Raw genomic sequence first — 25,905 nt, 5'->3', positions numbered from 1 at the left:
CAATAACAGCTGTTTGTGCTTTAGCAATTATCGTGCAGAGTTGTACTGTTAAAATATCTCCTGTGACAAACCCTGAGTTCAACTGATCGTACATAGAAGCTCGAGACTCGACCACAGCTGCAGCTGGTAATTATGTCATCCATAGTTCAGGTGGAAAACACGTCTCACTGACAGTTTTCAGTGCATTCAGGAAATTTTGGTGTCAAAGAACATTTGAGTTACACTCTCTGGGGCCTGCCTAACCAAAGCAGCCAAACAGGAGTCATGACACCAAGATGCTCCTCTTGTTTAAAAAGACTTTCTACAAAAACAACTCAGAGAACACGGAAATAATTTACATTGTGTTGCATATAATAACCCAGCTTGCTAAGCTTATTTTTAAAGTAGTACATGCAAACAGTAACAACACGGTTCTGTTTTTCCCTCACTGTGTCTGTCTCTGTGTTTGAGTGTATTCGTCTCTAAAAGCAGACACACACACACACACTTACACACATGCACACACACGAATTTCCATGCTTTTTGCATGCTGTTGGGGTTATTTGCATTGCATGGTTGAGTCAATGGGAAAGATTGCCTCATCCGGCGCTAAAAACAGGATCCAGGAAGGGCACAGCTTGGGAAAGGCTGGGGGTGGTTTCTGGCTATGACACACAGGCGCACACACACACAAACACACTCCAACACATCTGCACAAACACACACTCACACACAAAGATGCACTTGTAGACTAGCACACAAACAAAAGCACAGCTGTAAACAAATTCAGGCATTTATAAGGTGTAGTCTAACATCAACACACTCACCTGCAGATACTTTTATTCAAAGGTTAAATAAATCAATGTGCGCTAACTATAAACACACACACACGCACACACACAGTCACCTGCTGCACACTCATACACAGCTGCACGCACAAAACAGGCTGGAGCAAACGCAGATTGCACAAACCTGCCTTTACTCTTTAAACCCCGACTTTGAAACACACATAGAGCAAGCGTTGAAATAATTTGGGGTGACATCATCTCAGAGCTGCTGCTCATGTGTCACACTTCAGCATGTGTGTGTGTGTGTGTGTGTGTGTGTGTGTGTGTGTGTGTGTGTGTGTGTGTGTGTGTGTGTGTGTGTGTGTGTGTGTGTGTGTGTGTGTGTGTGTGTGTGTGCGTGTGTGTGTGTCTGTGTAAAGTAAATGTCACTCATACAGAGGTTTGGCCTCACGCCAACAACAGCACTGGGTTGAGGTAAAAAGGGGATCAAAATTAGTGGGGTAAGACTGATATGATCATGTTCATGTGCGCACACACACACGCACACACACACACACACACTGAGTCTGAATTTTTTATTTTGGTTAATGTGACACAGCGGTGTGTTGGTGCATGTGTTTGTCTATGAAGTGTCAGTCTCCTTATTAGGAGGTACAAATGCAGAGAGACAGACTGAATACCGACAATGACACACACACACACGCACACACAAAACCAGAATCCCTCCACAAACCCACACGCACACACACACAAACACAAAAAGCTTTGCACAGATATTCTTGGTAATGACACCGAGGAGTAACAAAGGCATTATTCTGAGGAAACGTGCTTATACAAGGAAACAAAGACTGCTACAGTTCACACAGTCAGAGTCAGGAACACCACCGTCTCTCCCTCCCTGGGGTTATAAATAGAAAAACACACACTGGTCCAACATTTACCTACACAGGGCTTTTTGTTTCAACAGGGAAAACCACACACACACACACACACACACACACACACACACACACACACACACACACACACACACACACACACACACACACACACACACACACACACACACACACACACACACACACACACACTTGTAGAGCAAGCCCATGATGTCAGCTATAGCTCCTTGTTGTTGGTAATGTTGTGAAAAAGCGAATGAAAGTGAGAAAGAAAAAAACCTGTGCAATGTTAGAGTAAAAAAATAAACAAATAAATGTAAAAAATGTATAAAAAATGTTGTAATTCTATTTCACCGACAGTGAGGATGGCCATTCATCATCTTCTTTATACTTCAACACAAACTTTTTTCACTCTGAAGGATTAAAAATAGGCTCCTGTGTCGTAAAATGTTGCATTGCTTGCTTGCATTAACAGAGAAATGACAGACATTGAATAAATATGTGATGCAAACATCTCATTTGTCTTAAATTTGATGTGATCAGTCCAATCTAACAGGAAAACATCATAAAGTGACACCCATCAAACCCTTCTCTGAGATATCATGTTATAAGAAGCATCCCTTTGGTGAGCTTATAGCTCATTAAGTCTGGTTTGACACCTGTAGTGGTAAATAAACAGAAGTGAGAGTGAGTATCATTGACTGGAGGACAGAAAAGACATGACTGGGGATTTCCTTCTGTTAAAATATCTGCTATATCCTCCATCCATCTTTATCCTTGTGTACTTTACAGGTGGAAGAATAAATCATGCTTTAATCTTCCTCACATATCTTTGTGCCCATTCGATATGTCAGAAAAGATCGTCTGTAGTGCAAAAGTGAAAAAACATGACTTAAAAATGTTCTGTAAGCAGTATGAGCACATTGCTGTAAGACATGCCAATTAAGGAGGAAAAAGTCTGGAGATACGAACAAAGATTACTGAAGTAAATAGAAAGTATAAATGTTTGGAATTAAATAAAAAATTCTGTGACTGCAAACTTCTGTGTCAAAGGGAAGTGTGTGTTTAATCAACCAAACATCATCACCTTTCCAAGAACTGGTCTGTTAAACAAATTAACTCTATTATTACTGTCAGCTGAAACGCCAAACACAATGCTCTACTACCCAGATGTTAACGAGCACAGATGGCATCTTGCAGATATTCTGATCAAGGAAATGAAGACGGACTTGTAATTAGGCTGCGTCTAGATAAACTGATATAGAACAGATCAAGGAGTGTCCAGCAAAGGCAGGAGGACATTAACCAAAGGCTGACGGTGCTTTCTCGCCACATTCTGCAAACCCGTTCTGTAATATTATTCACACGCTGATGCTGTGATCATTTGTGTAAGATTCTAAAAGATAAGTTATGCTCAGCTGCGACCCAAGCTAAAACTCCATTTAATCAGAACAGACACTTTTTGCAATGAAAGGGAGCAGTCTTTATGTTACTTGATTTTGGCTGAGTTTAGTTTGAACGGGGGAAACACAGGGGGATCTCAGCAAAACTGAGCTACTGTTCTTATAACTGTTTGTGATTGAGGAGAAAATATAACTCGGATAACGTTTCATACAGGCTGAGCGGATTAACAATGGAAAAACTGATCATTTAATTAAAAGCACATCATTTGCCATTGCAAAACTAATATTTAGCGTCACATATCTCAGATTTTCTTTAAACCTTGGAGGCCTCATCATGAAGATCCCCATCAACCAGAGTCCCATGAGCAGAAATCTGATGTTTGCTTCACTTTTCAAAGTGGAAACTAACTTGGGGCTCTTTTAGATGAAAACCATTAATTAATTACTATTTTTGTCAGACAGAATAATTCCAAAATAAATCTGTCACCCCATGGCAGTTCATAAAACTAGGCCCTTAAGTTTAGGAAAAATCTGTGAGACCACTGTGCCTCCACGCTGCCCACAGAGCTCACTCGTGATGTCTTTTAGAATAGTTGAATAACTGATAATAACAGCTCCCAGTTAGCAAACACGACTTTAAGTACAGAAACCCTGTTGTGGTTTCGTCTCTGGACTTCTGAAACCACATTTCATCTTTCCACAGCCGTACTCTCGAGGGTCTCTCTGTAAAATGAGACTCTAATGTTTCTAGGTCTCTATTAAAAAGTGTTATGATGACACAGTTTGTGTGTTGTACTCTGAGAAAAACAAATTGTGACCCCGAGGTTGCGGTAAAGTGTTGACTTCTTGATTCTGAGAGTTTTTCTTGAGTCAGGTAGTCCTGTGCTAGAAAAACACATAAAGCATGCACACACATGTAGACACACACACACACACACACATAAACACACGGAGGGAATATGATACGTTTGTCTTGAGAAAGCATGAGACTCTGCGTAGGCCTGACAGATCTTTGAGATTTGCCTGCTCCGGTTAGGAACCAACACTGTACGTCAAACAAGTTAAGATCTGTCTAATCTGAATTGGGACACAGCAAGAATTATGCTAAAATCATTCAAAGCTCTCTTTGTGAGTCAAAGTGAATTTCTGCTGAGGTGTGTTACTCTCTGAAAGAGGATGGAAGCACTTTTAGATGCTGACATTTGGAAAAAGAAAATCTCTTCTTATTCTGACGGCCTCGCTTTATGAAGTTTGCATCAGTTTTGCCAACATATTAGTCACATTAAAGTTGTTAAAACAATTAAAACAGGGATTAGAACAGAGTACATACATGATAATTAATTCTGAAGCCTGACACTTGAGCTGTGAATGTAACAGGTTTTTCCACACAGTGTGAAACACACCTTGACCTTAAGTCCTCAGGATTAAAAAACATCAAACACAAAGAGTTTTTATTTTAGTCATCTTTAATGATGGCACCAATAAATTATGTACAGTGCAATGATCTGTTGAAACAATGCTCAGTGAAACTAAAACTCCCTCTGTGTGTGTGTGTGTGTGTGTGTGTGTGTGTGTGTGGGTGTCTGTGAGTAAATGTCAGAGTGTGTCATTATGAAAATCACCAACGATGCAGCACAGAGCGCCCTGTCTGGTTACAAAGATCGTTGGGATTCAGTTGGTTTATCAGACCAATTAGACACATGCTCTCCATTCAGACTTAATTCACTACTTTTTGGACACACCTGTAAATAGATAACCAGACAAAAACAAAGTTTAAACAAAACTTAAGTGGTTTAAGGACACCAAACACTGCAGCTGTTTAAAGCTGGCATAACTAAATGTTTTTGTGACACACCTTTTTTCACATAACAGTTAATTCTCTGTATTTAACAAATAGATTTCTGACTGTTACATCCCTGTTTCCAACAACCGGTACCATTTATTTCTTCTGAGCTGTTCACGTGATTAGGATTTTTCTTCTCTATATCAAAGTGGTTAGTAAACAGTTTTATAACACCCTTGAGCCAGGTGTACTTACATAGTGCTGCATTATAACCAGGAGCCAGTAAAAATCTATTTTAAGACAAGATATTTGCATAACTAGAATATTCAAAAATCCTGACCCCTCCCTGTTATAAAGCCATCAAAGAGCTGACTGTGCCCTCGTAACATTAAACCTACAAACCTATAAGTTGCACCTGTGCTGATCCCAGTGTGCACACCTGCAAAGCTATTTAAAATGAAGCTAATTGTCTCTCCCACAGCCTGGCATTTAGCTAATCCCTTCCTCCTGATTCCTCCCCTTTCTGTTCTTTCATTCTGAACTGGTGCACCGCTCAGTCAGGACTGGTTTTACAGGTAAGACCAGGATACACAAAGATCCCTCTCTTAAAGCTTTTCCTCTTTCTCTCCCTACAATCACACTCCTCTCTCAGAGTGGACACAGGTTGTAAAGTAGCAGGAAAAAAAGGAGACGTTCAGCCTAAAAACTTTAAATAAGGAAGTTGAGATGAAGTAAAGGAGAGTTTTTCAGCCGGACTGATAAGTCCAGTTGCTGTTTGCACACTGAGGCGAGCTGACAGCAGCATGGTTCCACTTATGATACTCAGGCTGTACAAAGTCAACAACCAACTAAGCAGACGCCGCCACTTTGTCTTGTCACACATCCAAATATAGCTGCGACGCCTCCTCCTGTTTTGACTGTACTGTGTGAGTGTGTCTAAATCACTCAGCAGCTTTTTGAGGCTGCAGCTACTTTCAGGAGATAAAGATGTCATTACCTCAGGGTGTCTGTGAGGCCGCAAGAACAGAAAAAGACTTGGATGCAAATGAAGGTGCTTCAGAGAGGAGGGGGGACTCTGAGAGAAGGGTCAAAGAGGAAAAGGGGATTTAAAAGAAAAAAAGACTGACATTTTTTCCTCCTATTCCCGTTTTATTTTCTACTGTGGGAGCAGAAAGAATGACAGGACAACCTGACACTTCTGAGAAAGTCAACTGTCTCCTCACTCCCTTCATTCCTTTTCCCTCAAGTCTGAAAATTCCTCCTCATGTGTTGTGTAAATATCAACACATGAGCTGAATATTGTTTTGCCTGACGTAAACTGCAACACCAACCTGTCACTTGTCTTCATCTTATCTCTTTTTTTATGGCCTGTAATAAAATCTGGAGACGTAATTCATTTCCTTGTAATACCAAATTAAAAAAAGTTGCACAAACTTGGAACAAAGTGTGTGAGTGTGTGTGTTCGCATGCATGCAATAGTATTCATTCCAAAGAAATAGCTGATCCAAGTTTACAGCATTTCTTTCCAGCTGTTTGCCAGCGAGCAGATCAGTTCCCCGTTTTGAATTTAAAGAAGTAAACTCAGAGTCAGAGCTGCAGGGTCGAGTGTGTTGTTTTCAAAACGACTAAAAGTGGAGCAGGAAAAATGGGCTTGTTTAAATACCAACTGATGCATTTCAAGGAATTATACCATGAAAAAATTCAATATTTTCTCTTCAGTTGTTCAAGGAAGTGAAAATGGAGTGTTTCCTCGACTCATTACGTGTAAACTTACAAATTTTTGCCCTTAACTCAAAAAGTTCACGGCACATCTCAAACTTATGAATCCTTCATGTCAGAGGGGTGCGCTCATGAATTCTCATTTCTTGAGGTGCAGAAGTGTTTTATTCAATTATTTCATGGCATGCATGTTAAATTGCAAAGAAGCTTTATCTTCACCTTTTAAATAAAGGTCCCATATTATGCAAAAATACCTTTTTTAAGTCTTTTAGTGAAATTTTGGGGTCTTCAGCTTTCCTTCCAGCCCACAAAATGTGATATTTAATGACAAAACCTGTACTTAATAGTGCTTGTGAATGTAAAATCCTGACCTAAAATGAGGTGTTTGGATTTTGGTGATTTGCCGACATCAGCGATTCCCTTTTTTGACCAATCAGGAGCAAGTCTGACCTGATTGGTCCACCGGAGCAGCTACCTCCGAACCTCCTCCTCGCCCACTCCCTCAGAGAAATCTCTCCAGCAGTGGGGAGGAGAATGCCAAAATTGAAGAGCCATCACTGCTCTGTTTTTGTCTGTAAACAGCGACATAGTTCCATGTACAAGCTTCTCATCCCGGAAGAAAACGAGTCTAAGTGGCTAGAGTTTATTTATCAAGAGAATGTGCCAGCTACACTCAGTAAAACTGTGCATGTGTGTGCTAGTCACTTCACGGCCGACTGCTTTTCGAACTTTGGACAGTCCAACAGAGGGCTAGCAAATAGACTGGACCAACCATCCGCCAACAAACCCTGGACCCTGGAAATATGAGTATTTTAAATGCTGTGTGCTGTGGAGCAGATGTAAGAGCTTTTCCTCAGTGCCCCCCTGTCTCTGTGTTAGCTTCAGGATGCTAACTGTCGCTGCAGTTAGCCTGTTTTTTTAGCCTGTAATGTTACGGTTAATGAGCTTTGCTGTTCTCTAAACATTGTGCACTCAGAGCTTGGTAGTCATGGATGTGGCGTCGCTCTCAGTGACGCTGAAGAGCGGTGTGGTATCAGCGGTGGCTCATTTACATATGAAGGTCACGCCCACTAAATCAGAGCATTCTGAACAGAGGGGCTATGAGAACCTGGAAACAATGCTGCTGTGCTTGATTTATTGACTTTTTGGACCAAAACATGTAACTACCATTTCATGAAGACATCAATGATCCACATTAAACTGCAGAAAAGGAGAAAAGGAGCATAATATGGGACCTTTAAATACTTTTCTGGCAAACACCAGTGCTGATATTGAGTTTACAGATCAAACCTGTCTTGAAGCAGGGTGCAGTTGGCCTTGTAGTCTAGATTGCACCCCTTGAGGTTCACCCTTGAGCGGGTGGCCCGGGTTCGAATCCAGCCTGTGGCCTGTTTCCAACATGTCACTCCCCACTCTCATCCACTTTCCTACTCTATCCATGTTCCTATCTCATTATTAAAGGCATGAAAAGCCTGAAAAATAAATTCAAAAAAGAAAAAAAAATGTCTTGAGGCGATGGTTTCAAGGACTTTTGATAGTATAACTAAAAAATGTATCCTCACTGCGCTCAGTTTTGAGTGGCTTGCAAGTGGCCTTTAGACATTTAGTTTTGAATGACCCAAAAAGATAAGAGCCATTTAAAACCATTTAACCGTGTAAACAATAAATGAACTGTATGACCTAAAGGCCGCATTCTTTCTGATTCTTGCAGAAGTTTGAGGCTGAATTAAGTTTGAAAGAAGGGATTGAGTGGTACTGAATTTAAAATACAGTTGTACATGATGAAAACCTCACTTTTCAACTTCCTTTTTTACTTAAACTCTGAATTATTTGCTGAATCTGCTGTTTTATCCTTCCTCCAAACTGTTAACTGAAGTGCCGCCTCCTGTTGCACATAGCGGAGGTGCACAAGGACAGCAGAGTGTTTATTATGCAAAAACTTGATTTACAGAAGCGGCCTCTCTCTGACATTTAAATCATCACTTAAATCACAGTTATTATTTGCTGCCGATCCAGTGTGGCTAAAACTTAAACTGCCGCTGGATCTAAAAGCTGGTATTAAAATGACACATCGAGCTTCATCAACACTTTACTATAGAAACAACCCAGTGTGTTAAAAAAAAAAAAGTAAAGATTACAAAAAAAAGAAACATCTGCAGCCACACATGTGAGTGACTGCTTGCTGCATGTTCTTATTCACATTCAAGTAGTGTGTGTATGTGCATGTGTGTGCATGAGAGACACAATGGGCTATGGTTGTATTTTGGTCGTGTGTGTGTATGTGCATGTGGATGTGTGTGTGTATGTGTGTGTGTGTGTGATAGTGACAGAGGAAGGCTGATGTATAATGCAGCATGGGTCCAGTTTCCTAAGTCCTGACTAAGTTTCCATAAACATTAAGGACCGCAGTCTGTAAGGTCAGCAGGCTCACACACACACACACACACACACAGAAGCAGGAACACAGAAATTCACACACACACACACACACACAATCACTGGACATCTCTTGCATGGTGTTGCTGCTGTTAGAACAAGTGTAGTAATGTTAGCAGGAGGAAGAAAGTTACACAGAGCAATGAGACACAGGAGGATTAACAGAAGAAAGAAAACATCTCCTTCTCTTCCTCTCTGGAGTTTTCATCTCTCCCTCTCTGAACTCCACTACATGAGACCTGACCATCAGAGTCTCTCACACAAACACACACACACACACACCACAGCAGGCTTCCAGTGCGATGCAAGTTCCAAGAAGCTGAACAGAACAGGTTTCCACTCCTTTCCTCCTGATTTATATGAGCACAGAAACTCAAAGCAGAAAAAACTTGACCCGCAGACAAAAGCAGCACACGATAAATAAAGTCAAAAACACATACCAGTGTCTGAGTTGTAAATATCCGGCTATGTTGAAAGCCCCAGTAGCACTTCTGCCTCAGCCAGCTCACAGCAGGATCTATAATTAGACAGAGAGCTCCACTCCCCTCCAGTCATCTTTTACAGCTGGCCACATCCTCTTTTCTTTAACTCCTTCTCTTTCTTCTCCTCCTCTCTCTGTCTCTGTTTGTTGACACTGCCCAACATCAAACTGTTGATTTCATCATTTCATTCACATGTAAGAAGTCGCACCTATGGCCTGACAGCAAAGGAGTGTTTTCAGCAGAGAATATGTAAACTGAGGACAAAGAGGGAGTTTTTACAGGCTGGAGAAACTAAATCTGACGATGAATTCAAACTTTGAGTCAAACTGTACCTGAAACTAAAGACATGACATGGAAGGAGTGAATAAATTAAGTCCTTATCACACCGCCCTCAAACATCAAAAGTATTTGTACTTTAAACTGACCAACTGTCAGTGATGAGCACCGGCTTTTTCCTCTGCAGGACCTTTACAACCCATCCCATAAACAACAGGGATTGTAACTATAGTAACGGGGGCAGCAGGGCCGGCAGGAAGTTGAGTCTATAAAAACACAACAATGAGAGAAGCAGGGTGGCTTCCTGTTTAAGAGCTGAGTTTAGACTCCCATTTCCTCCCCCTCTCCTCTCTGTGCTGCAGAGACACCGCTGCCGCAGTGCCCTTGAGCCCAGTGCCCCCCTGAAGTACACACTGGGACAGTAAAACCAAGACAAGCAGAGCTCTCTTTCTTCTCGGAAACACTCCTAAATCAGTGTTCCTCTCCCTCTGGCTTCAGAACACAGCCAAAGGCCTCGACATCCATTAACAACTCAGATTAATGACTAACAGTGGGCCTGAACGCGACACACTAATGTACCAAACACACACCCACCCACAGCAAGAGCATGGAAAACTACTATGTAAGCTATTGACAGGCAGGTTAAATTTCACTTCATCTACAAGACTAAACGGACCAGACTAACTCATGTTTAACTACAGTCAGGTCTGAAATTAATCATAACCTTCAAACTTAAACTTAAATAAACTCATTGTTTATGTTTCTGCTCATCAAATCTAGTGCACGGTTATCTTAGCCGAGACTGGAAACAAGACAAAGAGCTAAAAAGTTAAACTGTTAAACAAGCAATGAGGAAAACCTGCAGGAAGTACCGCGAAATGTCTGCATTAGCTAACATTTAGGAAATACTACAAGAGATTTCCATCGAAACATTTGATTCAGAGTCCAACTATCAGAATAATGTTGTCAGGCACTACACTTCTGCAGCATCCCACAGTTTTTCTTCACATCTATGCATCTGTGCATATGTCCCAAGGGACTGCAGTTCAGACATGGAGGTGGGTTGCAAAGTCCTCTCTGCATGTGCATATCTGCAATATCAGGAACAAAGAAAGTAGATCACTGAGTTTACAGATGCAAAAAATTTGCACAAGTTTGTAAAACCAAGATTAAAACTGTATAAATAATTAAACATTAATGAAGGCAAAACTTAGCTTGCGTTTTTGCCTTGGGACAAAGTAAAACTATGTCACAGCTTTTAGTCTTTCAGAAAGATTTAAGATAAGATTTCTTAATGACTAAAGGCTTGCACTGATCCCAATCCCGGTATCGCGTATTGGTCCGATCCAGCCCCTTCAGGCGTTTTTGGCTACTTGATTTGAAATGTTACCTCTGATGGACTTTCTTTGTTTTTTGTTGCATTACTACAGGGTATAAAAGTTTACAGTTGAATATTTGTTTCTGTACGTTCTCAAGCATTTTTCAATCAAACTGCAGGTAAACATTTAAACATTTTATCATTAAAATTAATTTCTAATAAATAAATATTAACTCCAGTAATTCCATAAACTCATTTTTTGCCTTTTACACAAAACATTACCAGTCTTATCATACAGTAGGGCATGCAGGTTATTAAGTATTGGAATGGTATCAGTATTGTGATTGGAAAAGGTGGACCTGTGCATCGCTATTTTGCTTAGGAGAGAGAAAAAGAAGAGACATGTATTTCCTTAACCTTGTCTTTAATAATCAAAGATGTCCAAACACCCCTGAAAGTAAAGTTTCGTGTCATTGCACTCCTGAACTGCTACGTATCGTTCAACTTCGTTTAACTTCAGGTGTGTCTCTAAAGATCTCTTTCAATCAAAGTGGCTGTGACGTTATGAAACTTGTTTATCCCACAGTCTGTTTTAGGATATTTGATCTCACAATTCATGCCGATGCTGAAGCTTGTGATAGTACTAAATTATTTTCTGTTTGCTTCAAATCATAACTTCTTTGTGGAAGTGTAAAACTTTCTGTCAACTACTACTTCCTGCAGTAAAGAAAATAAGGCAACGTGTTTACTGCAGGTCAGCTTTGCATGATTGATTCACTGTTTGAGCAATCAGTAATCAGCACAGGACAGAATGCACTCATCATTTCAAAAGGAGATTATTACACAAATGGAGGAGTACTCACTGAAAAAAAAATCTGGAGTTGCTAAATCAGCCTTGTGCAACACAGGATCTCTATGAATAGTCTGCTACTGGCGGTTAGGATCACATGATCTTTGGTGCAGGAACTCTGAGAATCAGCTCAACCTGAAGATGTTAAAGTGAACATCAACAAAAACATGAGAAATATGCTTGGTGTGATTTTCCAAATATTTCTAAATCAGATCAGAATTTTTTGAGAAATGTCTAACACAGCTGTCAGTTTGATGCTGGAGATGTGAAATGTGTTATTGGAGCCTGAGTTCAGATTCTACTTTGTAATAATCAGGGTAAGATCAGGGCAGGAATGTACAGACAAGAATCATGATACAGAAAATATGATTCAGGAGATCGCAATTTTTGATATTGAGAACAGGTTATGTGCTGCATCCTGCATTCCTCTGCTTGTCTAGTTGGAAAGTTTTTTTTTTGTATGTTGTCTTTCAAGAACATTTTCTCCGCACTGCCTTTGTTTACTGCACTGGATGTGACAAGACAAATAGTTGAATGTGCAAATAAACTGCAGCACTTTTAACTCAAATTGATGGGAAACAATCAAGCTACTGCTGCAAAACTTTGCATGCAAACTTTTTTTTAAATTCAAAAATCACTAAAGCTGGAAAAAAAAATCAGAACAGAAGTAAAAGTGTAAGTGCTGCAGCACTTTGTTGCGCTCCCAAACAGTATTACTACTCCCCCCATCCTTTCACTTTAAATTCATTTTAATCTGCTTTTATTAAAGAAAAACAAACCATTTAATTTCTCCTTGGCTCCCTTCCTCTCCCTCATTCCTTTTCGTATAACTTATCTCCCCTCTTTCTATCTCTTTTACTCCCCACTTCATCCTGAGGAATCCACAGCTGTCACTCCCATTCAAAACCTCTCGTCTTCCTTGAGCAGCTGGCCAGACCTCGGTTGTGTGTGTGTGTGTGTGTGTGTGTGTGTGTGTGTGTGTGTGTGTGTGTGTGTGTGTGTGTGTGTGTGTGTGTGTGTGTGTGTGTGTGTGTGTGGAGAATTGCCTGCCTACAACTGTCGCCAAACTATTTTCTATATTTATGGTGCTGCTCTGTTGGTGCATACTTGTGTGTTCAAGTGTAAATGGTTGTGTGTGGCTGTCGACAGGTTCAAGAGTGCACTGGTGTGGGTGTGTGTGTGTGTGTGTGTGTGTGTGTGTGTGTGTGTGTGTGTGTGTGTGTGTGTGTGTGTGTGTGTGTGTGGGTGTGTGTGATCAGGGTGTCACAAGGATAGCTGGACAAAGACGACCCTCTTGAGTGTGAACATTCTGAAGGTGTGTACATGTATTAAAGGTTAAGTAAGGACGCGTAAATCATCCACATGTTTGGTTGATCTCTGGCTCCGAGCGCTCTCTGAGGGAGGGATGATTTTTTTTACTTGATCCACACTCGCATACTCTTACATGAGTAAAACATATCTATAGTAGCTTTATTTCCTGCTGAACATCTGATTACAAGGTGTGAATTTGTTGTATTAAGGCAAAAATAGATCAAACATACCAATATCTCAAAGATTAACCTTACCATGGTAAAAAATAAAGATTGTTTTTCCTCTTTGGCACAAGCTCATTAATAAAGTTACCAAAATAGCTGCTGTCTAAAAACAGGTGTAGGAGTGAGTGGATCTAAACTGCCTGAAGCTTAATGCAAATGCAGCTATGCTGGAGAACAGGTTTATGTTTATGAGTGAGTTGTTTTGTTGTTTGTTGTCTGCGATGCACAGAAGGCTGAGGGTTCAGTCAGTACAGAGCTGCCATATATGGATCATAGAAAGTATATTGGTATATAAATATATTTAACCTTGTTTAGGGCTTAAACGTTCACAGAAATGCTAATTTGTGGCTAGCTGCTCCTCACTGTCTGCCTCTGCCTCAAGGTAACAGTTAATACGTTTGTCTCAGAGTCACAGTTATCACTGTGGTTTTTGTTGAGAAGCTGTAGCACTTTCAAAGATGATAATCTATGTTCAAGCTCTTCTGAACGTGACTGTAACCTGGTTCTCCCACCCTCTCCATCTTTTGGTGAAAAGAAAAAAGCTGGAAAAGTTTGAGGTATACATATTCAAAGAGGCGCAGCCCACTTGGCCAGGTTATTAGGTAGGCTCTGCATGGGCTTAAGTCTGTATAAATCAGGATTTTTGACTGAATTTAAAGAGACCATTTAGGATATCTAATGGATAGTCCAAGTTTTTATCTTAAAGAAAGCATTTTGGGCTTTTCATACCTCTGTTGACAGACAGAACGTTGGAGTACAAACCTTGGGTGAAAGAGTGGGGAACGATAAGACTGCCTGCTTTGTACTGTAGCCTCTGTACATAAATAACTTTATAACTCCTTAAAAACAAATTTTTACACAGTGTTTTGACAAACAAAGCACAGCAGAGTTTCAGGTAGACCACAACATGGTTAATTAACAATTAATCACACAAGAAAATCACTGCGATGATTTCTTTATGACATTTTGTGTGAAGTACTTAATGAGTCTGGGTTAGTGATGGGTACCAAATTAGGTACTTTTAAAGGTACCGACCAAATTAGTACCAGGTACCGATTCAGGTAAAATGAAAGCTACCATGTTTAGGTACCTAAACGCATCTTTGGGACTGGGAAGGAGTATAAGAGTAGGCAGTTTTCCATGCTGGACATTAACAAAGCATTGTAAGGTTACTTACTGAACAATAAATGTGTTAAATTAAAAAACTTTTAGATTTAATTATCAAACATGTTGATATTTTTAGCCATCCCTAGTCTGGATGTTAACAATTAACTGTGTACAGAGTGTTAAGAACATGCTGTAACACAGATTTTTGTTCAGTTTACCATCAAGTAGGGATAAACAACAAGTTTTCACGTGTTTTCAGCTGTTATAGGTTTTTGTCACGTCCCAAGTCCTGCAGGAGTTAGAGGAAAGGACCGTTGTGGAAGGTCAGGCACAAGAAATAGTGATCAGGTAAAACAAAGTGGAGGCAGACCAGAAGAGTGTAAAGTACACGGTACGTGAATGCATTATCTTTTAGAGGTGAGCAGACACAGGACTGCTCTAGTGGAGGATCCTTAATGTTTCCAGAAAAGCTTCAGTGGTTGTAAACAAACATCTGTTCAACAGTCACTCACAAGCAGCAGTAACAGCCTCATAGTTTGTCTTTTCCTCCTCCCAAAGATTTATGAAAGATGTGCGAGCTCATGAAAGATAACACACTAATTCAGTGTTTACATAACTCACACACAGAAACATTACATAAACATTCCAGGTGTCTCTGTCATCCTCACTCAGACTCGCTGTTGCAATTCACCCAAAGCTGGAAACTGTAGGACAATTCATTCATTACACACACTCACACCCGCACACACACACAGATAAATGTGCATGCCTGTGTGTCAGAGTGGAGACACCAGGTGTGCTGTCCGGTTTGACTGATGACAGTAAATCCTCTGTCTGCTGCACGGAGAACAAAGGCACGGCTAAGAGACCCACTCAGGCTGCTATTGACATTCTTATCTCTGTTTCCTGTCTCTGACACTGTCGGCTGTTAGCAGCTTAACACACCACACCAGCACACTCACTGTTCAGGAGAAACTCAAACCTAAAGTGTTTTTCTACGGAAGAAAATGTTCTCTTATTATGATTCTGAGAAACAAAAAAAAAAACGTTAGATAGATTTTCGCTTTCACCGGAATGAACCGAAAAAGGAAATATGCACTGATTTGATTTGCAGGAAGTCTATCTAAGCTCGCTCTGCATCCTGTTTGCTCCTGTGCATCACAATTCAGGTGAAGCAGACGCCTTCCTTTACGCGGCGTGTGAGGGTCATGTAGAGGAACTTTCAAAAACCTGACACTTAACTCATCTGAAAACATTCCTGTCTGTCATTCTCCAAATGAGCTGCTGATCTACAAGGTTATTGCCCCCTCAGGGTGAATTCATTTTTTTTCATGGTGTCATCCTCTACAGGGGGGGGTCAGAGATCATGACCAGTCATAAAAGACGTCCTGGGGTGAGAGGGAAGGCACTGATTTGCCCGTGGACACTTCAACAGGCTAAATGCTCATCAAATGCAGCTTCTTACAAATATATACTGAGCGTCATGTGAGGTGAAAATCAAAGCAGCAGGAAAGAGATCGGATTTAGTGACAACGCCCTTAAAACTGACTTTGTATGTCATCTTTTTGTCAAGTTTCAAAACTTATTTTTAGACTTTCAGGCCATGTCCACACCTGGCATTGGGTATCTGGGAGACCGCAGAGATTTGTATACGTTTAAGCCTGTCATCCACACAAAACCACAGCTTTACGTCACTAAAAGCAATGTTTTCTGAAAAATCCAGCCAAAATTTTAGAAAAATGGTTTCATGGTAGGGATGCACCGGTCCAATCCTGGTATTGGGTCTCGGTGCCGATCCAGCTCCTCAAAGCTGGATCGGGTAACTGTGGGGAAGGCTAAACTATAATTAAGTCTACAAGGTAAAAATTACAATTAAATAGTCATTTCTGTAAATTCTGAAGCATTTTTAACAAACTGCTGTTAAAAATTTGAATATTTTATAGTTTAAATAAATATCAACATTTGTAATTCTATATGTACTCGTTTTTGTCTGTTGCCCAAAACATTTCCAGTTTTATCCCACAGCAGAGAATGCAGGTTATTATTCACCACTAGTATCGTCTTAGGATCGGTATAGTTGATACCCAAAGCCAAGGCATCGGTGTCAAGACCAGAAAAGCTGGATCGGTGCAACCCCATTTCAGGGTTTTGCGTAGACACCGTTAAACAGAGTTTTCTGTTCTCAGACGTCACAGCTGAATGATGAGGGCTTATTCTGATTGGCTGGCACACACTGCCAGGTATGGGTTTGGTATGCCTTGAGCTGCACTTATCGGTGGATTTGGACAAAAGTATTTTTAAAAAACGATTAAGTGGGGGTATTTGTTTTTGAAAACATGTGGGCATGGCCTCCGTCAGGCAGGAGGAGGTTAAGTAGAGCTTGTCTCTTCTAACTTTGTTGCATGGATTTGAGGACTTGCAGTTTAGCATCTTATCATTTTTTGAATGTCTAACCCATCAGGAATGTAACGTCTGATAAAACCACTTGGAACATTTTTACAAGAAAAGGAGCTCTTTGGAAACGCTCTCAGGTGAAATCATGTTTCTCTGAGCATTTGCAGCCCAGGCTTCAACATCCACCAGCAGAGCTCGTCATACTGGTCAGCTTCCAGTGCAGCCTCCTTATCCATCTGATCTTTCAACAAAAAAAAAGATCCCAAAGAAGATCCCAGATCCCAAAAATAAATTTGGTAAGCCTTGACTCTCTGCAGCCAGGCCTCTCTGTCTCTCATCACTCTTCCTCTCACATAAACACACTCGCTCCTGCTCTCCTTCACATCAAACACATTCTCCACATTTCCAACGCTGATAAAGCCGCTCAACACGGCAGCGCACTCAAAGGGATCTCCCTCTTTATCTGTAATAACACTTATCACATGCAGTCACACAGACACCTTTATCATCCCAACCCACAATACACTCACACTGTGCACACACACACACTTACTCACATAGAAACACAACGCTGAATCAAAACAGACAAAAGCTGATGTTTCATGGCTGCTGCTCTGAGATCCATCGTCTAATCTGTGCACTCATCACTCCATGTGATACGTACACATTAATGACTCAGCATTGCTGACAGTGAGTCATGAAAACAGCACTGGTTTAGTGACTGAAGCACAGATAAACTCTGGTGGCTTCAAAAAAACCTGCAATCAACTGCAAAAGCTTCTCCGCTGATAAGAACGAGAGCAGATCTCTGCTTATCTAACAGAAGCCGCAGTTTACCCAGAAGGCACGCGACTGTTTGATTGAGTCAGCAGAATCACACTCACATCCTTGTAGCATGTTTTCAGCTAAAAGAGGCCAGGATACGTCTCAGAAGTCAGCCAATTTCAGTTTAATATCTCATTTCCAGTAACTGTTTGATTACAAATCTTCTGAAAACTAATAAAGCTCCTTTTTAAAGTTGTTTGAAAATCATCTCTCAGCCAGAAGAAGTAAAAGATGGCTGATCGCACAAGTCTGCTTATGAAACCTGAGCGTTATTTATTTAATTATGTGAGAGAAAGTCAAAGTATTCCTTTCTCACTCCCACAGCATTGTTAGTTGGTATAGGGTTTGTTGTGCTGCATTACATGCAATTTAAAAAAGTGCCAAACATGAGGTTGGACAGATATTTCAGGATACTAAGCATTTGAAGACACCACCAAGTATTTCCAAGATAGCAAAGTACAAATACAGGAACTGTGTTTGTTAATGATACCACATAATTACGTTTTTGGTTTCTACTCATCTGTATGTTTTTGTTTTAATTTAACCTTTACTTAAACAGGTTGGTCCCATTGAGATCAGAAAATCTCTTTCTCAAGGGAGGCCTGAACAAGAATGCCAGCATCACACAGTTACAGCAGTTTACACCGACTCAGCACAGCACAACTTTAAAACAGTGACATTCAGAAAGTCTGTTTTCCAGAGTCATCAGCACAGATTTAAAAACATTCAGAGACAAGTTTTGCAGCTTAAATTCACCCAAAGGCCTTTTTTTCCCAATTCAGTTTGGACTCTGGGAACAACAAACTGCATAAAGCTCAGAGACCTCAGGTTGTGTAATCCATCTTTTAAGATTAATTATGACTCGGGCTGAACAATTCTGAAAAATTATCGAATTGTGATTTTTTTTTGGACCAATATTGCGATTGAGCATGCGTTTTTGTAGGGGGACTTATCTTCTGCGTTGTTCACTAAACACAAGCAATAAGTCATTCTTTAGTATGACCAACACAACAAAGGATACGGTCAACAAATAAACAATTCTTTCCTGTAGGCCAGGCCTAGAAGTTGTGATGAAATGAGATGAATTGATGCATGAGTTGAAGTATGAATTGATACAAATAACATATCTCTATTTAACTGTTACAATTATGATGGAATATCACTGATAGATTTAACTTGAAGTCTTTTTGACGTGACATATAACTACCATTAATCACCTTAAATAAAATCAGAGAAAGAAACAAAGCACTGCAGAAAAACAGGCCTGGTATGAACAATAACGTGAAAAATACAGATCAATTTCTGCCAGAAAAAACAGCGTATTGACTTTTGCAGGGTTTAAGAAAGACGGAGTAAAGGTTGCTTAACTTCCTACAGGTCTGTGTACATGAAACTTTTTTTTTTTTTAATTTGAAAATTGCATTCTATTACATTGCAATGTTCATTTTAATTCGATTAGTTGTTCAGCCCTAATAAAAAGAACAGATACCCGATATCCCTAACAGAATTTTGCCAAGAATGGCTTTGTAAATGAATGTGTACCAATGTCCAAGATGACATAAACTTAGAAAAGTCCTTCTAACTTTGGAGTATAAAGTATTTTAAGAGCTAAAATCTGAATTTATCTGGATTTTCATGTTCTGTGTTCATTTAGTAGCATTTGGTATTTTCAAAAAAAGCTATGGCCTTATAAATAAATCACGTTCCTTTACCAAAAAGCAAAACTGCACCTCTAAATTGTAAAAAAAAAAAAAGGCCACACAATAAAAATGGACTTATTCATTATTATGGTTGACTCACGTGGCCTTTTGGTTTAGCTGATCCAGAGGTCTGAAAACCTTTGACAATACCCTAAAAATGTACCTCTAAATGAGCAAAAGCACAGAGTGCAGAGTTCAGAAGTTGAACCAGATTTAATAATGAAATGCTGAGCCACATGACAGGTTCACATGGAGATTATTTATAGTCAGCTTAACAGATCTGGAGCTGGCTGACAGCCAGAGGATTTAACAGAATATAAACTTTGTTTAAAGAATCTCCATGAACGAAGTTGAAGTTTTTTTTAAAATAAGATGATTAACATGTTTAGAGTTTGATAAATAAAGTAAAATGGGCATATTGACTTATGTATATTAATATAGTGATTCTTTCTGACTCTGTTTTTTCCCCTCTCTGTTTAATTCCCTATCTTCTTTTATTTTTTTTAGAGAAAATGCTTTTCTTCTGCGGGTAAAAGTCAACGTGTTCCAGGAAAGCGGCTTCATGAATATGCACAGTCACACTCAGCTGTCTGCACGGACAACAAAGGAAGAAGACATTAACATTCCTGCACATGCTCTGCACTCTGGTCAGGAAGGAAGGCGCTAACACACACATACTCACACACATACACACAAAGTCCATATAAACACACGGACAAAAAAATCCAGACATTAACATGATCGTACAAACCCCTCGATACACAAAATGAGTATGTCGTACAAACAGAATCCCACACCATTTATTTAGAAATAAAAACAATAAATCACCAAGTTTACGGACTAAAGAGCGCTGAGACACTTTCCACTAACCTTCATTTTCTCCAGCCACAGGTTGATAGGTTCAGTTAAGAGGAAAAGCTATGGTTATTAGATAAGCAGAACACTTACTCTAGGAAAAAATACCGTCTTTTGTTTTTTATGTCAAGAAACTTTTCCATGTAATCAAATGTGTTTACGTCTCTTACTGCGATGATGGAAAAATCAACACTGTGCTCTGACAGAGCTCATTATCCTCTCAAAAACTTTTAGCCCAGTTTACCAATCAAAGTTAAAATTCACTTTGAGTTTGATCTACCACCTGTGAGCGAAGCATTCAGGTGCAGCTTATCTGACTGATGTCGGCTGGAAAACGTCACAAAAGCCGGCAGTGCAGATCCTGGTGAGGGATTTTTATTAATCGAGAGCAAAGTTGACAGACATGTTTATTTCTTTCTGTCAACCTCCTGTTTTACATCTGTCAACAACACTTGAAGTTTTATTGAGCTGTGGGGTGTGGGTTTTTCTGTCACACCCTTGAAATTTGCTGCACATTTTGCACTCCGGCATTTTGCTTAATTCATCTGATGTATTCTTGTAAAAACAGACACAAAAGTTTAAGTAATGGCTGCAGAGCAAATGATGTTTGTAATGTTTGTTAGAATGATAAATCTTGAAGTAAAGATCCTAAAATTATTTTACATTACTGCTGTTTGTGTCAAACTTTTCTGTTTGCCATTTTAATATTGCCAAAATAGACTTGTTGCTTGCTTGTAACTCTGAGAAATAACTTTACAGTGTAGATACAAAAGAGAACCTGTATGTTTAATCTCTGCACATATTTTCCTTTTGCATCTGTTCAACTGATTCAATCTTATACTTCATGAATCACAGCTGTGCTTGGCTGAAAAGATCGACTAAACAACATCCTCAACTTCTGCACAACTCTTCCCTCCCCACTCCACAGACTTTTACTCTCTGTGTGTACATTTTCAAGGGCGTGTCTCTGCTGTGCATAGATTGCATACAGATTTCTCAGACTCAGACACACACACACGCCCTCAGGCAGACACAGGCCCACATTAAATAAACATGCATTGTGTGTCTCTCTCCTTCCACACTTCCACGAGTTGTTGAAATTAGTTTGAATCTGTAAACGTCGCTTGGAGTATTCATCCTGTACACACTCACACAAATGGTCCAGTGTAAAGCCAAGAGTCCGTCCAGATGGGAGGAGATCCTCTTACATCTGGGCTCACAACAGGCCATCTGATCCGAGGTCAGTGTCGGTCCCCTCTGTGATGTGGAATGAATGCGAGCCGTCCATTACACACCGAGCTTCAGGTCAGACAAGATCGAAATACGGAGGGGAGTCTGCTCCAGAAGACGTGATCAGGGCCAGACTGATTTATTGAGCTGCTATCTGCCTTTTATCAGATATCAGACTGATGTCACATCGTTTAGATCGATGCAGGATGATGAGTGTTCACAGCAGAACTACTCCAGCAAGTGTGAACAAAGAATCTTCAAGTAAATTTCTAATTAAACATTTTTTATCATAACAAGGTAAGGGGGACTTTAACTCTGGCTTAATAAGTCAGGTTTGGTTAGAATGTCTCGGTGAGTAGTTAACAGTTTGATGCTCATTATTAAGGGTCTAAATATGCAATGTCGCTGATATTAAAACTCTAAAGTTAATACTTTGAGCCTACAAAAGACAATTTGTTTCAAATGATAACTGCAAAAGACCAAAAAATAAATAAACTTAGACCTTAGACTTTTGGTACTTTACAAACTAAATATTCACTAACCAAGTCTACCCCAAAGGTGCGAAGAGTCTTTAAGATGCAGAGACCCGTTTTACTGAGAAACTGGTGTTCACAGAAGCAAGAGACTGTTTCTTAGTAAAATGCATGCTGGGATACTTAGCAAAGCAGCTCAGTTAAGCCTAGCCTAGCCACTTATGGACAGTTGTATTCCTGTTCACTAATACCAAATATTGTGAACTTATTAATACTTATTTAGTTGCTGAATTTAACCCTTTAAAAGCCAGTTTGCTTACATAATAAATCAGATGAATTGAGGTGAAAAATATAAAAACTGACTCGTCTCAGAAACGTGGTTTGATCAGCACAGCCTGACGAGGACATGTTGATGACTGGCATCAAATTTTGTTGTGGTGCCTCTTTTTTGTTGTTAGAGCCATTTGTTGTATTTTGGTTTTAGTTTGTGCGAGTCTCCCAAACTTTATCATTTTGTAAGTGTCTGACTGCCACAGCATGTGGCGTGTGTGCTTGTGTGCTGTTTATAAGTGTTCATAAGGCAGAGGAAGATGCAATGTGAGCAGGCCCACAGTTTTTGACCATCTTCGCTGTTCTAATTTAGTTTTTTGCTTCATTCGCCTGGTATTTTTTTAGTAAAATGACAAAATAAAAGATAGAGGCATTTACACCGATCACTGTTTTCTTTTTATTCACACTGGGGAAAGCAAATGTGTCAACTGTATGTTAGCTACAAACACCTCAGTGACCACAGGAATAATTCAACAGGATCAAGACACTGCATTTTAGAGTACACAAGTACACTTCTAACCTTAAAGAAAGGTTAGAAAAAAATTGTCAAAATACTCAAACAAAATTATCCCATGTCTTACCAAATAGAAAAAGAAAAACGAGTCTTCTGTAAACGCAAGTTCTGCGTAATTTTCCCGCTCTTACTAGAAGTTAATTTGCTTTGAGTACAAGTAAAATGTCAAATCACAACATCCCTGCTGCTTTCTCTGGATGAGAGTCGTCCAAACCGCAGCAGTGAGTTGGACTTAGGGGTGAGAACAGCTATTTCTCCCAACAAATGCCACAGGAATAAATCCTAAGACAATAAATCCATCAAAATCCGTAAATTTCAGCAGGATTAAGTGTGTACTTGCACATGCTTGTGTGTATAAAGGAGCGAGAGGGAGGAAGAGGGAGAGTTGTCCCGAGGGGTGTACAGACTGCGGCTGGTGTTACAGACCAACGGGCCAGCTGACCGCAGCGAGGAGCCTTTAGCTCAAAGGTTAATACAACATGAATTGATTCGACGCGCTGATAAAATGTTAAGGACAACGTTACCTCGGGCACCACACTACTTACACCTACATACAGCCTCTCTGGACATATCCAGTATTAATGTGGCAGAGATATGAAAAAACATGACCCCTAACAAAATTAGCAGACATAATAAAGTCAAACAAAAGCACACACTCACACACACACTGTCACGGGGCCCCTTGAGGGATATTATATAACATTACCCCCAACATATCAAGTGATTTCATGCGCCCAGAGGCCGGACAATAAAGCCATTTGTTCAGCAGGTCAAAAATAACCGCCTCATACATCACCTTCTACTATTACCACCATTAATACCACGACTACCGTGTCCGCTCGGCCCCCAGGAGCTCACAGTGACCAGAATATACCTGCAGAGTTTAATAAAGCTGTTGATCAGCACAAATCAGTTAAATCAGGTCTTGGAGCAGCTGCTGGGATTAACGACTTTATAGTGTTTTGGAACAAAAACACCACACACACACACACACGCATGAACACACAGGAAATTCCAGATAGAGCACGATTTAGTGATGGATAAACGGTGTAGTAGCTGCAGCGGGTTGTTGTTTCGTGATATATTACCTCTGTTCCTCAATGAACTCTAAACCTCTTGATTAAAAGTTAACGTGAGGTCACGTTACTCAACAAAAACAGAAGAGAGGAGGATTGGTGGTAGAAAAAAAGAACATTAAACCAAAGCTGAGGCTAAATGCAAACTCATTAGCTCCCTCACATACTGCTAGAGTCCATATCTAGATAAATATGAAGGCTTTGTTTCGGATTTAAAATGACTCTTCAGTGTCAAGTTTACTTTACTCATGCTGCAGCAGCATGTTAAAGTTTATCTACTATTTCAAAAATACTTAAACTTATTGGGATTCAAGTGGAAAACAATCCTGGAGGTCTATTAAAGCAGACCTGAATAGTTTAAAGTGTTGTTACAAGTCTGGAAGCCTTTAAAATGGTGGTAATGCACATCTGGTGCCAACTTAGACAGCTAACAGGTCTCAGACTGCAGAGACCAGGAAACGAGGCGCAGCACATGTCAGTGAAAACCGTTTATTTTTAGATGAAATGTGTGATTTTGTTTTGTGATATGAGTGAAGAAGAGAGTAAGGAGTGAGAGATTACAGAGGAAAACAAAGGAGAGACAGAGCCAGTGTCAGTTGTCCTGCGTGGACAACCCACATGTAACCAGACCCTAAAGAAGTGGCCATGACCTCACTGGGTTTTTCCACACACACACATGTGCAGACTCACACACAAAGAGCACATAGCTGCTCCTTGGTTAGCATACAGTCAGCGGAGCCTGGCACAGAGAGAAGCAGCATCCATTCACAGAGTCATGCATTGTAATCCTACACAGTGTGATCACACAGGCATGCTTCACGGCGCAGAGTGCTAATCTAAACTAAAAAGGCAGGACACAAAGAAGCAGCCGGGTGACTTGTTTCTGATGGGTGGAGCCGTGGATCAAATACGTTTTGATCTCAGGTTAAAGAAGGAAGGTTGGAGTGTTTCCCACGTGAGTCAGCAGTAACCAAAGCCAAGTTCAGTTTCTAAAGTGAAGCTAACAGCGGAGGGAAGCTGTTTGGAGATACAGCTGCTGATGTCAGGATGGAAATTAACTGTCATGATACAGACGTGTAATCTCACCTCATAGCTCACGATGCACACAGTAAGTAAGATGATTCAGAAGCAGAGCTAAATGAGTGTACACATATAGTCTGTATTAAAGGATTTATCAACTATTGGTTACTTGGAGGCGCTGGTTAAACTCAGTGGTTAAGCTGCACCCCATGCACAGAGACTGCAGTCCTTGAAGTGGCAGGTTCAAATCCACATCCCTTTGCCACATATCACAGTTTTCAATCTATTCACAGCCCTATCCTCCGGACATAGGCATCAAAAAGCCAAAAATAATTTAAAAACATGGTAAGCTGATTTAAAAAAAAAGGAGCTGATTTCTGTTTTTCTGTAGCGCTAAATTATTGTGGTTTTCATTTTTGGAAGTAAAAACTGCTTAGACGTACGGATTAGTTACACCTCTGAGTCACTTGTGATGGGAAATAAGGAGTTTGTAGGATTTGGACTGTTGTCAGACAAAAGAACTGATTCATGACTTTCCTTTAAGCTTAACAAAGCACTGAGGAGCTGTTTCTTTTCATTTTATTTAAGAGTCAACGATTTGCAGATTAATTAACAAAAATAATCAGCTGATTTAAAAAAAAATTAGATCAACAGATTTTTTTTCACTGAACTGGTTGGTTTACTTTTTAACAGGAAATGGCCCAGTCATTGAGGTCAGAGTGAGAAAAAGTTAAGTTAATCCTATTACTACTATTGTTCTGGGTAAGACTTAATTCAACTCAGGCTGTAACAGCTTTTATAAGAATAACTACAACCTCAGAATTTCATAGAGTCTGCCAAATCCTGCTAAATATGCATGGATTAAATTCAACTCTCACAAATGTTAGAGGACTTTTTTGAGTTTAAATAAACT

General features: G+C 40.0%; 1 protein-coding gene across 4 annotated transcripts in view; it reads right to left on the bottom strand.

The window, feature by feature from the left end:
* The window catches only part of hdac7a (histone deacetylase 7a), a 78,245-nt gene that overhangs the window by 27,139 nt on the left and 25,201 nt on the right, over positions 1-25,905 (bottom strand). Inside the window, exon 1 of one of the 4 annotated variants that reach the window (XM_074681593.1) lies at positions 19,595-19,628. The exons of 2 other annotated variants lie outside the window; for them this stretch is intronic. The gene's annotated coding sequence lies outside the window, so the exon portion shown is untranslated. Of the gene's footprint in view, positions 1-9,447; positions 9,483-19,594; positions 19,629-25,905 lie in introns of those variants that run through there. One more of the 4 variants, XM_074681592.1, reaches the window with a different exon arrangement.

This window comes from Halichoeres trimaculatus, unplaced genomic scaffold (assembly GCF_033239565.1).
Source record: "Halichoeres trimaculatus isolate MK-OKI-2021-1 unplaced genomic scaffold, fHalTri1.1 fHalTri1_scaffold_11, whole genome shotgun sequence".
Taxonomy (NCBI): Eukaryota; Metazoa; Chordata; class Actinopteri; order Labriformes; family Labridae; genus Halichoeres; species Halichoeres trimaculatus.
Note: the sequence above shows the minus strand (reverse complement) of the source record. Positions and strands in the feature narration are given on the sequence as shown.